The sequence below is a fragment of the Diuraphis noxia genome, unplaced genomic scaffold (genome assembly GCF_037042655.1).
Source record: "Diuraphis noxia isolate RWA-SAM2 unplaced genomic scaffold, SU_Dnox_SAM2 contig0004, whole genome shotgun sequence".
NCBI classification, from domain to species: Eukaryota; Metazoa; Arthropoda; class Insecta; order Hemiptera; family Aphididae; genus Diuraphis; species Diuraphis noxia.
The window spans coordinates 41,814,603-41,824,979 of record NW_028301714.1 but is presented as its reverse complement, the minus strand read 5'-3'; the positions used below and the strand labels follow the sequence as shown (position 1 = coordinate 41,824,979).

The window sequence follows — 10,377 nt, the reverse complement described above, 5'->3', positions numbered from 1 at the left end:
TACAGATAATTAATGATAACACTTAACATCCAGTTTTATAATAATATGATATAGAGATAGACTAAAGAGTACTGAGATATTTTAAGACGCGTGTAGGGATTATAAATATTTATAGTAGCAAGCAAGTTGACAACAAAAATGTTCAAGTTATGAAGAATTACGAAGAACTGAATAATATAAAAAAGTATTACCTTCATTAATTTATATGTCTCGAAAATTGCTAAAAAATCACTATTTTTAATTTTAAAAATTATTTAGTAAAATGTATTTTTTTTATATTATATAGATTATAAACAGGATGAAAAGAATTAAGGATATATAAGAATATAGCTTTACTTTACAATCGTAAATTCGTAATGACATTATAAATGAGTTTTAAATTCATCGTTTATTCGTTTGTCGTAAAACGAATCTTTTTATTTATTTATTTTTTTTTTTTAAGTAATAATAAATGTAGATAAACTTGATAAGTAATCAAAATTCGTGCAAAATATATTAATATACGACTAAGGAAAAGTAGTTATAAACTTTAATTTTAATTATTTAGATTACATTTTTAGATTCTGAACGATGTGATGAATGTATTGATTTTACAATGATGATTAAATGTGGATTTACATTTTTCGAAACAATATTGCTCGTATTTCTATCTATTGGTACCTATAATGAATACGTTAAAAGATATAATATGTAACTAATTATTTTATTGAATAAAAAAATTAAACAATATATTATAATATTGTATATTTACATACAGTGAAAACTCTTTATAACTAATCTGAAGGACCAAGTAATTTCTTTCGTTAAAAAAAAAAAAACTTTAATCACATGTATAAATGTATATGTCTATATGTATTATATGATTATTTTTTTTTTTTTATTTAAACTTTGTCTAACAATAAGTTTCAACAATTACGTTACATAAAATACAAGATATAAAAAGTTACTTATAATTAAGAAAATAAAGAAGATTATATAAAAAAAGCCTGTATGGTTGAAAATGGAATAAAAGGTTCAATATAATATTTTTTTATTGGTAGTTATACCAAGTTATAATAAGTAGTTAATTACATGATATGTATTTATTATTTTATTAAATTAAATTATAATTATTGTATTAAATTTTTATACTTATTATATTTTATACATTTATTTAAAAATAGTCTATCATCTTTGTTTGCACTTTTTATGCCAATATTCTTTTTGTATTTTTCTATGAATTTGTATCATGTTTTAGAATAACTTTGGATCATCTTCGTGAAACGATAAGTATTTTTCTAATAATTTAGCCCCATCGAGTGTTTGTTTAATAGGTACTTGATATTACAACTTCATCAGGCTGCTCTTCATCTTTATCTTCTTTTTGCTCCACCTTGTTTTTTATCACTGCATTTAGGATTTCTTCATAAGTTAACGTTATTGCTGTTGTAACCAGGTTCTCGACAATTCCTGCATAGTTAAATAATTTTGTAAATCGTGAGGAGTATAAGTTTGTGAAATATTGAACTGAATAATTCACTCACTCAGTGGTATACTCGTATAATATTTTCTTTTTAAAATTGTCCTATTTCTTCTTCAGCATTGGCAAAACAACTTCAAATTTATGAAACATAAAATATTGTTTCGTTATTATTGAGAGTGATTAATACGCTATAGAAAACAAATTTACAAATGGGTTATGAAGCAAACCCACCATTGTTATGTCATGTTTACATTATTTAGAGTTTTCGCTGAAAAGAGTTTCGTTATAGTTTTCACTATATTATAATATATTATCATGTAGGCACGCATGTGTTTTCAGTTATCACTTATCATTTCAAATTGCCAGTCCCAAACCAAAAATTTGTTAAAATAAGTATTGAACACGTCGCTATAGAGGTGAATAAAATGTATAAAACGATTAATTCGGAATATCAGTTTGTTGTAAATATCTCGTTGAAAACACATACTGCTAAAATTGTATTTTAATTGAATTATATATGCTTTGGAATCGTAATCTGTTTAAAAAAGAATACCTATATCGGAAACGAAATTTCATAAAAAATATACAGTTGAAAACATTTATGTTGCTTAAACTTTAATATACCTACTGAATAATATTTTTTGGAATCAAATATGCTCAAAAACTTATTTTCATGAAAATATTTTGTTTGAAGTATAATATATTGAGTTATAATACACGGTACCGAACAGAATAAATACTTATCCAAGGTTTTTTGAGCTAAAATTATTCCAATAAAATAAACGTTTCAAATAAACATATGGTTCCAAAATAATCTTTGAAAATAGTTTAATTTTCAAACGCATACTTTAAAAACAGAATAATATACCTATTTCCAATTAAATTAAATTTCAGATAAATATACAATTCAGAAAAAATATTTTCCAAATATGTAAGACTATTTTCTAACAAAATATAGCCATAATATATTATATAGGTGTTAGGTATATGAATTATTATGTATACAACATACACCAAACAATAAACATAATAATATGACAATATAAATACGTTATAGGTAAATAGACACTATAGTACATAGTAGTATTGCAGGTACCTACATACCTAGCTACTATACATAATATATACTAATTATACTATATACTATAATGTATAGTATACGTTTACCTATATATAGTATAGGGTTGCATCCAATTTCCCTTATTATTGTGTTAACACCGCCAACGCCATACTCTGACTCGGGTTTTCTACATAAGCCCATATACGACTAATAACGTGCGCGCGCGTGACGCAACAGAGCGGTTTTTGACAACCCAAAGAAATTAGCTTTCTCCGCGTGTGGCGGCACGTCAACAATCGCTGCTGACGATGGACCGTTATCAAGTGCCACACTAAATTCGACCATATAAATTGGAGAACACATTTGACTGCGGAGTAACAGAATTAATTGATAATTTTGTGAAGCATATAATAATAATAATAATTGGTAGTATATTGTTTTGTGATTTTGTCGTTCCAAAAGCACATCGATAACTGCTACATATTTAGTAATAATAATTAAAAATGTGTCAGTATATTATTATTATTTAGTATTACTTACTACCTAATACCTACACTATATACTGCAGAAATAATGCATCAATACGTGCATGATCGTAGCATATCTCTGTATAAAAATGGGATAATGCAGTTGGTGCATCGACCGCATCGTGTACCTATTATATAATTTATAATAAACAATATTGAATACCTATACTCTTAAGTATACAGTTATACCATACAGACATACAGTATCACTATACATAGTATTAGTATATACCTACACTACCTACAGAGTACAGATGTTATATAATTTATAAACATATATATATATTAAATGATTGGTATTTTTATTTATACTACGATATCCTTAAAAATATGCGAAAGACAAGTATAAAGAATATAGAAGAAAAAAATACTTGAAAAATGATTTAGACGGACGACATTATTATAGTACTGAAACAAAATTTTCGCGTGGTACCTACTAACACACGATGATCAGCATTAGTAGCATGTGTATTATTATTCCGTGCAGAGGGAATATATTATAATAAAAATAATGATAATAATAATGAAAATGGCGTGGTGAGGGGATCGTACTATGCGCGTGCTTTGTAGGCGTGACAATGATGTGGGCACTGGGCACAAACGGATTATCTCTCACTCTTGTGGTCGCGCAACGAACACGAACACGAAAACAATATCATGTTATAGACTCAGAAACGCGTCTATAAATCGCCCCAGGCTACACTTTATGTATCAAAATGCATACCCGTTTATAATTATAATTTCTAACATTAATACAAGTATTTAACATATTAGTTATTGTATTATTAACTCTTAAAATTTATTATGGTTCATAGCTTATTTTCTAATGGTTCTAAGGTTGGTTTTTGTTTCATATGAATAACTACTATCTATCGGTACATGTGCGTAATTCCTAGTTCCTACCTTGACGCGCTGCCTTCGTCTCGTAATCCTCGAGAAACGAGCGATGACGACACCACCGGAAATTAAGAGACAAACAGATTTAGACTCGTTTCACTGTAATTTCGTCGCACTGCGCATACTGCATGTTAATAAACGCACTCATGGACGACGTCGTTAAAACGGTTTGATCGAGAATCGGTGAATGGCACAAATGGATACGTAGAATTTCTCTCTACGTTTTGGACGATATGATGAGTACATAGTATTTTCCTTAAGTTTGGTTTCTACTGTACCTCGGTTTTGTGTTGTGTTTTAGTGTACCTATTATGTAGGTGACCAAATGTGTTGGTAACTCTACACAACATAATATGGTATAGTGGAAACTATACCATGTTGGGTAGTCAGTAGAGTTAATATGGTTCAACCTAAAGCTAATATATTACCAATATTTTGTTACCAGAAAACACCTAAGTATTAAATATTATAATAATATACCTAATGTGATATAATTACTATTATAATGTATAAAAAAAACAAACATAATACCTTATATGAAACAACGAAACGATAAAGTATGAAAAACTGTCTTAAAAACTGACTGTAGGCCAATAAGAAAATGTGTTCACGTTAACACACTTACCAAAATACCATGCACTATGTGAACAACGGTCACAAAATTTGTACCATGGTTATAGTTACATTTTATATTAAGCCGGGTTCACGTTCACTGCAATACTACGTTGTCTTTCTTGTCATGTACTCATGTCCAAAAGTTGAACTCGGCCCAACTTTAGAAATTGACTTGTAAATTTACAACGGTCAATCATAATACGATAAAAGCTAAACAACATGACAAACGACGCATCTGTGAACCGGAACCATAATATTTTCCGTTGTCCGTGTTGATTGTATCTTATTCTGTAGCACAACCAACTAAATTTAAAAATTTCCTGATGCTAGAGGTTATCAAAAAAATATATTTTCTGGTAATTGCAGGTTTCATTCTTTAAGACCATAAAGCCGATTCACAAGTAGGTCTCCCTAAAAGGCTTTTTCATCAATAAATATTTATTTACCATAGGTACCAGGTACCTAAATATTATTATATAACAATATGCATTAATAACGATTACAAATTGATCATTTGATATCAGAGGCGCAAATCTAGGGGTCATTTGAAAAATGAGGTATTAGTTTTATTTATTATTATGCCTTTTTTGAAAATACATTTTAGTCAAGTTAATGGTTATTCTTTTAAAATAAATTTGGTGAATACTGTTATCTCACATTGTAATTATATTATATTATATTTTTATTTGATATATTTTAATATTATTATTTATATGTAAGTGAGCACAGTGAAAATTTTTTTTTTAATAGGTGGGTATTGAATACTTTTGTTTTGCCCCCCCCCCCATAATTTTAATTAGTTTGCGCCTCTGTTTGATATAGATTTCAAAAATTTAAAAGGGGAACTCCCGTCCATACCCAAAGAATACTCTTGGTTGATGAATATTATATACTATTACATTTTTCATATTTGTATATAACAAGCAGCGTAATTCGCTTTATAACATCGACGGGAGACTTATTATCTGTATCTACATTCTACATATTGAATTATTTATAAAATATATAAACTTTATAGATACATTTAAACGTTTGTCAAAAGACAAAAAGTATTAAATGTATATAAATGTATAGACACTCACATAGACCACAATGTAAATAATAGACGATAGTTATAGGTACGAGGATTTTACAGCAAGAGTGTGAGACGTAAGGCTCACACTACTACATTCTTATAATACCTTTAAGTATTTAAGAACATTAATTTACAACTGAACAAGTCCTTTTGATCTAAGCCATATAGAGTGTATTGTGTATCATATTTATCATGGTATTCTCTAGTTATTTTCTGAAACACCAATAAGGCTTGTATAAGTATAAATAATTTGGATTTTCAAAGTAATTAGTTCATGCCAGATGCATATTTGATATTTTTAGCTGGACTTTTTAGTCTGCTGCAGATTATAATAAGTTATGTATAAGTGCATTACATATAGTATATGCAATGCATATATGTATGATAAATATGTTCCTTTACGTGAGTGTATTACGTCAACGTGTGTACACTGAGAATGTTCGTTTAACTGATACTATTTATCGTACAAGAAAAAATGTATATTTTTATGAGTGTAAAAAATAACATTCATGCATCGGATATGATATTCAAATAATAACGCTTAAATTGGAAACTAAGAATCCACACTATAGGTGTAATATAATATAGATAATACGCATTATAGTGAAAAAAAATATAAAATTTATTCAAGTACTAAAATCCTTTTAAGCATTGTAATATGCAGCTTGCTTAGTCAACTGTAGTTCTATGTTGGTTGTTAAGCATAAAAATATTATTATGGCAGTGACTCATAATATTTGGCCATTCAATACGTAATCAATTGTATATAAATTCTATTGCCGATTTTTCTCTTTCTTTAAGTTATTAATCTTATAATAAACTGAAATATTAAACTGTACAGCAGCGGTTCCCAAACTTTTTTTACACGGTGCTTTTTTTTGGACCAAATATAGCCAGGTGACCTACTGTGAATACCATAAAAAACAGAACAAAAAAAATACTCATTAATAATGAATTAAAAAAAATAAATTCTATATACATCTTAAATTATTTATTATGAGCTGCAAACCGCGGTGCCCTTAAAATGTGCTCACGGTGCACAGTTTGGAAACCACTGCTATACAGGGCTAAATAAAAGATGATATATCTATTGTTCGGAATACTCTATCCAAAATACCAAAATAAGTAGTAATTGTAACTTCTGAATTATACAAAATGTTTCATACAAAATATTTATAAATTTATAGTACATTCCTCGCTTTAAAAATAATTTGAAACAGTAAACATTATTTTACTTATTCACTTTTTGAATTTTACCCATTTTCAAAACAAGGATTTTATATGTACACGCAAAGTTGAGTATAACATCTTGAGTTTAATTTCCCGTGAATAAATATCGACAAATTACAATGATAACTTCAATAGTAATAATAATAATTTTACTATAAATAGTAAAATAGTAATTACTGTCATAGATAAAATGATATAGCCAAACTTCTCATATAATGCAATATATGAATAACCATTTGGAGGTAGGTACCTGTATTATAAATATCATCAAAAAACAAAATATTCATACATATTAATTGATATCAACTATAGATATACTATCGTTGTTTAGCAGATGTTAGGATGATATAATATATTGAATACTATATTCCAAAAGAAAATTTCGTAATTTATAAACTGAGACTTTATTAGGTTATACATATTAATATTATGTCTAAGACTACAAATTACAGAAAATATGATTATATCAGCGTTCAGCGATACAGCTATACCTCCTATACCTAATCATGTCGAGGTTGAAGTATCGGTGTCCTGCAGCGACGATTATGATGCCGTAATGAAACGGAACTGAAAAAACTTAATAAAATGATTCGGACGCAAGACATAAGTTGAAATATAAAAAAACGAGTTACCTGTCTTTTATATAGGTATACATGGAACACTTATATCGGACAGAACGACGGACGTTGGTGGACTAGACCATTGTCGCCCGTGCAGGCACCGGTCTGCTTCCAGCTAGAGGAACATCCGAATGACGAGTATACACCTGGGATATCCTGCAATGATGGGAATTCTGTGTGCAGTAGACGACTCCTGTCAATGAACATATATCGGATGACTGCGCTTTCAGACATCAAGTATGGAATATGGACGACACAGCTACCGCAACGTCACTGGAAGGGTCAGGTCCTGTTGTGCGACGCGTTGCATCCCATGGACGACGAAAAAGCGACGGCTGATGAGTGAATTAAAACCTACATAGACGTTTCTACGGCGTGTAATAAGCTGAATATATATAGAAAGATATCACAATTGCAGAATAAATAACGACAAAGGCGCCAGAGCAAAATTACGTATTCTTCATGCTGCAGTGGTGTGGAAGTTCACCGAATTGTTGCCCCTTAAAACATGGAATCAGTATAATATGTGTGCGTTTCATTACCGTAAGTACTATACCTCTGCAGCAGGAGTCCCTGCACGTCTCAGATCGTCGATAGAATGCATTATACAGACCATATAGAGGCATAGACCCGACTATCGTCGCCTCGTCGTCTTTCGTAGACTAACAGCGTCACCATATACATGTTATATGACCATTCTGACTCTGCAATAGTGATGTTATATGGTGGCTGTTTCGGTCATATTCCATCGTGCTCGTCCCAAGCACAATAATCGTTGACATCCAATTAATACATGTCTGCTGACAGCAGAAGCCGTTGTTTAAGTTTCTAGTTATTAGTGATCGCTGCTGTAAATCAAGACTGGTTCTGGCTATTCTACGATATTACGATTGTCTTTTGTGAGTAAAAATTAATAAATTTTATTGCTTAATAGTCAATGTGAGTATCTAGAAATCGGTCATCTCGTCAGCTATCACCGGTTAGATCAGACATGACATCCTCGGTGAAAATAGTAGGTACCTCGTATTAGCCGTCTTAGTTTATCATATAGTTTTTTTCCGATCGTGAGTTGAATTTAAAAAAACCGGGGAACTGAGTAGTATTGGCACTAATTAAGAGTCAAATGAAACTCATCATTGAATAACCAAATAAGTATTGTTACCTACTGTAATAGATGTATTCAATTTTATATCATTAAGTTTATAGAATTGTATTTGTGTGACAATTATACTATACCTACTTAGTAGGTATACTTACTATAGTTTACTACCAACGAAAATCGTTTTTGAGCGGTCAGTGTCAAGCACTCAGGTGTCAGTCCAAACGTTTAATGATCTTTTATACATTTTTATATTATTAATTTATTATTGTAGGCAAAATATTTTGAAAATATGATTTTACATGGTTGATAATAATAACCATGATGACGAAAAATGTCAAGATCCTTTGATTTTTTTCTTAATTATAACAAAATTACTATAAAATTGTTATTTTTTATTTAAATATATAACCAAATAGCCATAGTATAGTTACGTATTATTATTTATAAATAATTTAATAATAATATAAATTACTTTAATAGCAATATTATGAAATATGGTTAGTAATAAAAGTCAACCCCCCTACATCATATTTTTGGCTCAGGTACAGAACTTAACCCGGGCCCTTCTTAAATAACAATTATTTTTGAAAAATTGTTTATAATATAATATATTGAAGTAATTATTTTTGCATAAACGTCAGGCCCCAGTATACTGGTATACCATGGGCCCTTCTGACCCCCCCCCCCCCCCAATATTGTGGGTGCCCTGACAAAGGCATTATGTCTTCGCTCAGAATCGTGTTTAATATATAACGATATTACCTATACAATTTATTGAATTCAAATTTAACACATTTAATATAGCGACCCCAGCAAAACGACCACAATTTATCACCTTTTTTTCGATCAAAGGAAAAGAACCTACAGGAAATATTTGTAGATTCCATTTAGTTTTCTGCTCCCCCAAGTATCAACAACCAGAAACAACCTTTGAAACTGAAGATTAATGCATTTGAATTGCTTAGACAGGTTATGAGTTATGATATGACACGCAAAAATTATTTTAATTTTTTTAATATATCAATTAAAGACCTGTAGATACTCATTAGTCATCCATCATACAATTTTTCCACGATTTAACAAACTTTTTAGCACAATTTTCAATGATATCTAGCAGGATGTAGAAAACCTGAAAACCTAGTAAACAATAAACATTGATAATATAATATATATTATATATAAGTATACATGTAAACATTCACACTGGCGCCCTCTGGCAAGTTCACCTCACGACGACTAAACCAGTTAAAACCATAGGCATAGTAATAAAAAATAAAAAATAATACCACTTACCACTTCAACAAAACCGACTTCACCAAACTACGGAACTCGACACATCCGTATAGCTCTTGATCGTTCTGAGACAAAATGTCATGCTCAATGGTAAAATTTATAGTCGGTATTGTTATTGACATGGTTAACTTTAAGGAGTGCATCGTTAAAATACATTTAAGTCTAAAATTATACAAAATATTTCAACTTACTCGTTTATATGCACGATGCCACAATAAGATAATAAAAATAAAATATAATAATATAATATTCAATTATCTATATCCACGATTTAAGATATATCTTAAATTGTGTCTATACCTATTTTAAGCCATAATTACTTAGATCCATTGATATTAGTAAATTCTACTTATATCATAATATTATAACAAATGGCTAATAATAATATGGTAATATAGTATTATTTATATATCATTCTAATTTCTAAGCATGAATTTATAATCATTATCATCTTTGACAATTAGTGGTTAACTCATACAGTAATATTGCTCTATGG

General features: G+C 29.4%; 2 long non-coding RNA genes across 4 annotated transcripts; both read right to left on the bottom strand.

The window, feature by feature from the left end:
* Positions 1-1,158: 1,158 nt before the first annotated feature.
* LOC149056075 (uncharacterized) lies at positions 1,159-2,734 on the bottom strand. Its single transcript, XR_016191788.1, has 3 exons — positions 2,630-2,734; positions 1,524-1,593; positions 1,159-1,449 (listed from the first exon to the last, which is right to left on the bottom strand). It is a non-coding gene; the product is annotated as an uncharacterized LOC149056075 (long non-coding RNA).
* A 4,535-nt stretch (positions 2,735-7,269) lies between these two features.
* On the bottom strand, positions 7,270-10,275 carry LOC149056074 (uncharacterized). 3 transcript variants are annotated; one of them, XR_016191326.1, is made up of 4 exons: positions 9,882-10,275; positions 8,043-9,725; positions 7,499-7,986; positions 7,270-7,433 (listed from the first exon to the last, which is right to left on the bottom strand). It is a non-coding gene; the product is annotated as an uncharacterized LOC149056074 (long non-coding RNA). The 3 variants fall into 3 exon arrangements; XR_016191325.1 differs by having other exon boundaries at positions 7,499-9,725; positions 9,882-10,009; positions 10,073-10,275; XR_016191324.1 differs by having other exon boundaries at positions 7,499-9,725.
* Positions 10,276-10,377: the final 102 nt, after the last annotated feature.